Consider the following 6,684-nt stretch of genomic DNA (forward strand, 5'->3'; position numbering starts at 1 on the left):
TTATCTCCATTTATTTATTTTTGTTTCTTTTTTGAATTATATTTAAATCTCAATTATGTGATATATTTGTTAAAGTATAATACATGCATTATGTTAAAGTAAAAATATGTTTTAAAAAAATGAAGATTACAATTGCTGACCAATATAATCATGACTTTTGCTACAGCTCAGTGGAATTTTCAGACTGTTCACTGAAAGCATCTAATACCAGGTGTGAAATCCAAACCAATGGGGGCAATGGGGGTTCAACTGCTTTGTCACACCAAACAGAATATAAGGGCTCAATGAATATGTAAATATGTATATATATGCCACACCCATTATGCAAAGATGCTTTAAAGTCCAGGTATTTCAGCCATCACAATTGAAAAAATCCGTATGTATCAGGTACTTGTCTTCATTTAAATTAAACGACCAGCACACACAACCCTGATGGGGCAGGGGTTAGGTAGAGCCTGAACTTTTGAATGGCCTATGGAATGTTGCAGGGTGGGGGAGGGTTTTGGAGCAGCGTCTGAATGGGTGTAACAGTGATCCTGTGTTGGCTCTCTTCTGGTGGGACAAATGATATGTTGATAGTATTTTGGGAAGACCTTGTTCATGGCTCAGTGAAAATTTCTCAAAACACTGAACACGGCCTCTGGGTGTGAGTTCTCTGGTACATTTACAATCCTTTGCATCTCAGTTTAGGACTTTTTTAACCTTGTTGGGGGCTGTAAGCAGCTGCGGGGAAGGACTGTGTTGAACCCTTTTCTAACTTTAATAGTAAGGAACTAACTTGCTTTTGGTACAGGAGCTTGCAAAGAAAACCTCCTTTAGGACTGTTTGGAGTCCAAAGATTAGGAGGCGCTGGGAGATCTTGAGGACAGCAATTCATTTGTTGACCCTACATGCTCATTTATCAACTTCTACAAGCACATTTGCCTTCCAAGCCAAACACTAAGGTACAATCACCATAATCCCTGGTTTATAGGTCAGCTCAGGGCTCTCAGATGCCAGAAAGAACAGGTGGTACAATAAAGTCGATATGGATACATACTGGCTAGACGGGAACTCAAGAATGTTATCAAATGTGAGAACCAAGCCAAGGTAAGTTTGTTTCAATCAGCAACAAACCTGCATCTGTCAAGAGCACACTGGAGGCAATAACACATTATAATAAGAAAAGCTCTGCAATTACCCTAACCCCTGGACAAGCTGATGAACTAAAAAGACTTACCACAATAGGCTAGAGAGGTCCTCTGTCATGCACACTAATGGCCCACCCCCATCTTTTCAAGACTCCTCCTTACCAAATTACATTGACATCTTCTACTTCTCGCTTTCTTACCTTAACAGAGAAAGATGACCATAGGCTCTTCACACATCTGAATTTAAGCAAAGAGAAAGAACAAACAAAATACTCAGCATTTATCCTACAGATCCAACCGTTTTTTGGATTATCCAGTCAAGCTCAGCCTCCATTAAAAACTGCAGCACTTGCAGCGTTCCTAATTTTTGTAGCATGGCTAAGCGCACAGTTGACACAAATGCAAAGCGGACACATTAGAGGCCACATCCATCTCTACAGGCATCTCTACAATCCAGCAATGCGGGAGCATAGGATTCCCAGAAGACAGAGTTGAGAGAGACTGATGCAACAGTTAGAGAAGCTCATATTTTCAGCAGAAACCGTAGAAAAAACGTGCGTATACATGTGTACGTGTTTGAAAGACTTCTTCTTTTATACCTCTCTTATTACTATACTAGCAGAGTCACTCCAAGTATGAAAGATTATGGTACTTTATTGATGTCCTAGCATGCCTGACCAATATTCTGGTGAATGTCTGCACCAGACTACTCCACAGTAATCTGGGAGTACACTAAAGAGTTCCAAACAGGAAGCCACGGGGGAAGGTGAGTAGCTGGGCACCTACTTGTCTGCACTTCCATTCTCACATTCCCCACTGCTTATCAACAATGCAAAGGTGGCAGAGTCTGTGAAGTTTCTGGAGACCACTATCATCAGCAGCATAAAATGGGATATCCAATGTCATCAGCCAAGCTCACCAGAGTGAAATCTTCCTCCAAATCCTCGTAAACATTAACATCTTCTTGAAAGTTTGCAACTAGTCCTTCAGAACCTCTATTGGGTAAGTCATCAGCTACTCCATCATTGTGAGTTACCTTACATCCTCTACCCACACCAAACACAAACTGGAATGCAGTGTACATCCAGTGGGCCACACTCCTGCAACATGATGCTAGAGCATGGAAGCAGGGCTAACAGGATAGTACTGAACATCAACCTTTTTTTCTTTTTCCGCAAAAAAGCAAAGTACTGGAACATGCACTAACTGAACTTGTCAGAGGATTTTTTTTTAGCATTGAGGAAAACCATAGAATAATAGCAGCCTTCCATTTCAGGAAATATTATGTTTACTATTAGATGTAAACTTTCCACAGTGATGTTAAGGCATCGTGTTATCATGTTCTCTTTCACATGCTGCTGTTTGGCGTTAAGTCATGTGTTTACTCTACACATAGAGGGCCTCTGTGTGTAGCTTATGCAGCTAAGATGTTTCTCTATTTCGAAGCTCTCATAGACCACAGTGAACATTTTTGTTTTCATGTAAACCTGTAAATAATTACAACACAAACAAAACACATTTTTACATGTAAAATACAGAAGAAATCTTTCAGACTCTGCACTTCTTTTAGGTGAGACATTAAACATTTAAACAATTTTTCATATTAACAGTGTTAACTAAGAACTACAAAAAGCCAGCTGTCCTTGAGGTAAGTCTTTTTAGATAACACTAAGATAGATAAGAAGTCCGTTCAAGTAAATCAAGCTACTTTTTGGGCGCCGTGCACAGTGTTTCCACTGTGGGAGCCTCCACTGGAGGACTTATTTCAGAGCACTTTGAAGGGAGAAAGAAGTTCTTGATCTTGGGTAAGATCTTCTGAGCAGCACTGAAAAACCCCTGAGCTGTTGTCAGCTGCAACATGAACACAAAAAATAGAATTTTAAAAATTCATCATTTCACCTGAATCCTGAGGAAGAACAGCAGAACGTATAGGAAAGAGATAGCAGGAAAGTACAGTAAAAGAGGAAAACAAGATGAAAATCGGAGCAGTAATCGAAGAACAAGCTTCATCCTGTAGCTGCTGTGTTTGTGTGCAGGGCTGGCAGTTTAAAAATGACCACACATCAGAGGAAGGCAATTTGTCCACGGAGGGACAAAAAAGCAGATTTATCACATATAAAGAATTTGGTAAATAAAGAACACAAGACACCAATCAGCAAATTTCCTGATGAAAGAAGACTATTAGGAGATGTCTACAAGATTTTCTTTCCTTAGCTGGGGTTACAGAGGTCACATGAAAGTGTGACCTCATATACTTCACTTAACAGAGGGCCCCCACTTGTAGGAGTGTAATGACCGAGCATCTGCCTGGGAAGATCCAGAATAAGACCTTGCATATTTAACATACCATCCCTCATTATGGACCTGCCACATATGCACTGTGTTGTATTCAGAGAGTGGGTTACAGAGTGAAATATATATAATACACATAAGTGGCTTGTTTTTGTATAAATGTGGCTTTTAAAAAACAGGCAGGTCAGTATTTTACCGTTTGTAAGTATAAAAGTCCCACTCAAGTATTCATGTATAGCATTTATTGCATGAACAGAAGGGTACTTGTACAGAAGTGAAGGGTAGAGAAAATGATACTGCACTGCATCAAACCCACACTTAAACAAGATGGTGGCAATATTCAGGTTGGTATGTTTTGCTGTTCTAGAGTTGAACACCTGCACTAAATCACTGCATTTCCTACTGATTTGGATTATATTTATGGGGGAGAAAGGGAGTGTATCTGCAGCAAGAAGTCACACCCAGTTTCCTAACCCAATTTAAAAGAAAAGTAGCTCTCCATCTCAGAGTAGATTTTCAGAGCAGGAACACATCTTTGCTGGTTGTAGTGCAAAGTATTTGTATGGACAAGCAGCTGTGTGATATTAAAAAACAAGTTGGGCTTGCAAGTCAGCAGCTTGGGAAGACACACACACACAAGTGCTGGGGTTGATGAGCCACCTTTTCTAAACTGTAAGAGCATTGTCCACTAGTAAACTGTTCATGGATGACACAATTGTTGGGTGTGTAGTTCACGTAGCAGGGTGGCCTGCACAATAGGGTAAAGTCTTTGTCCAGGAAAACACTAGCCTCAACTCCACTGTGTCTTTGAGAAATGGGACTCTATTATTCAGAGATGTACTGAAGTGGTCATATTTTCTTGTCAAATGCAAATGCTCTTTCAGGATCTCGTCTTGTGACATACTGGTACACAAGTTACTTCTTTATTGTCATTTTCAAACGTGTTTTTTTCTTTTGGGGTGGGGGTGGGGGGGTGGGGGAGTGTTAGGTACTGAAAGTTCTAAAAGAGCCACACACACACAACTTGGTTAGGTTCACATCAGACTACTCTGCACATGGGAAAATTATGCTAAAGGGTTACCCAGTCCATTAAAATGACATGCCAGTTATCTTCACTGGTGTCTTAGTGCATTGTTTGCATCTTTCTTCTGTCTATCTTCTATCTTCTTCAGGATTCAAGTCTGCTTTGAAAGAACTTCTGAAAAACCAAAGGAGCTCTGACAGTCATGAACCTTCCTCCATAATTACCTAACCTTAACCCCACTGAGCATTTTTCGGCGGCTCTTGAAAGCAAACAAAGCAACACATTCTTGAAATCACAATAAGGTCTTTGGAAGATCTTCTAATCATGCTGGGATATCATTATTCAGTTATCAAGATTTGCATAAACTTGGCGAGTTCATGGCAACACAATGTCATTAAAGCAAAAGGGAAATGATATAAAACACTAAGATATTCTGTAATTTTTCACTCGAGTTATTAAGAAGACATCATTATTTAAAGTGGGAGGAATCGGAACGAATAAAAAATAATAATTAACTATACTAGTAATGTCGGACTTTAGATTCTGTTTTATGTTTGTAACTCTAACAATAGCAGCTAGTTAGAAGCACTCTCTTCTCTGATTGTATGTGATTAGCACACTGCTTAATGGCCCCTTAACATCAACAAAAGCTCTTCATCACAAAACCTCCTCATTTATTTCATTGAGAGCACTGTATTAGTGCAGCAGGGGGTTCTTCCAAAGAATTACGAAGTGGGATTAGCTGCCGGTGCTGGGAGCATTTTTTTCTCTGTATAAATTCCCCAAAGAGTTTTCCTATCTATCCAATTCTTAAAGTGACCCAGATGTTTATCATGGATCAGTCCCTATGCAAATGTAATGAAAATCTTTGTAGAATTCCAGAAAATCTGCATCAGGAATTGCAAATGATTGCGTTTCCATGTATTACTTTTATGCAAATATTTGGGGAGATAAACATTTGGAGCGTGTGTTATAATTGGCAATGAACTACTTCAGAAGAAAGAACAGTATATGTAATAAAAAGCAGATTAATCAAAGGTTAGACAAGAAAAAGAGTAATAGAATGTTAACCACTGTATTTCTTTGATTACCCGAAGATTAAAACTTTCTTATTACTCCACACAGATAAAACCTTTTGGTCTCCTCGATGGAAACTTGATGGAATTTTATGCTCTTTTTTGTCATTGTTCTTCTGTCATCCTCAAACCAGTCGCTACAGATGGTCGGCTGCCCCTCAGCTTGGTTCCTCTAGAGGTCTCCTCCTGTTAAAAAGGAGTTCTTCCTCACCACTGTCAAGAAGTGCTGGTCATAGTGCCCCGTCTCTCTACTACTGTAGGATCTTTACATTAGATATAAAGTGCTTTCAGCTGAATGGATGTCATGTTTCATGTACATCATTAATGTGGCTTTCGGATGCTAAATATCTAAACCTGACATATGGCACTATCAAGGCCTTTGAATTGGTGAAAACTAGCAATGAAAAGGCCTCCTACTAGAATGTATAAAAAATGAAGGCATATTAAGCTTCAACTTTTATTCCATATTTGATCTTCTTTCCTTTTAATAATCTACATGTGAGAAGAAGACAAAATGATCAAAAAGGATTTATTTAATAATAACAATGAAAGACTGTATATAAAAGATAGACATAACCCACGTGAACAGTTGCCTTCTGTGTTTTAGGAGCTAGTATTGGACTGTATTTGAGCAAGATGGTGAAATGCTAAGTTATCAGCTGAAGCTGTCTGGCTTGGCTAATAAGTGTATCAAACACATTTTGGGTCCAACACACAAACATGGATGCAATGCAAAAAAAAAAAAAAGACCTGAGCATAACAGACTTCTTGGATGCTCTGTTTCTACAATTTGCTGCACAGTAAGCCGTATTATGTTAATTAACTGCATTAAGAGGCACCAAGAGGCACCATCACCACAGTCAGGAGTCGACGGCTAACATGGAGAAGAAATTTCTTCATTCATATAAATTCTGGTAGCAAACCGAGAAACCCAGAATCTGAAAACCAGATTTGTTTGTAAAAAGTTTGTCTCTATTTCTCTTGGTTATCCAGTATGAGATATTCACACAGCTCTATTTTACTTGACGCTCCGCTTTTAAACACTGAAAATTTACCACAGTCTCAATTTGAATGTGCCTGCTCTTGTTTTGCTCTCTCTAAACCAATTAGCCCCTACACCCTGTTCTTTAATGACCGTTCACCATTAAAACATGGATTGGAG

The sequence above is a fragment of the Pundamilia nyererei genome, unplaced genomic scaffold (genome assembly GCF_000239375.1).
Source record: "Pundamilia nyererei isolate P.nyererei 1_Seehausen unplaced genomic scaffold, PunNye1.0 scaffold00012, whole genome shotgun sequence".
NCBI classification, from domain to species: domain Eukaryota; kingdom Metazoa; phylum Chordata; class Actinopteri; order Cichliformes; family Cichlidae; genus Pundamilia; species Pundamilia nyererei.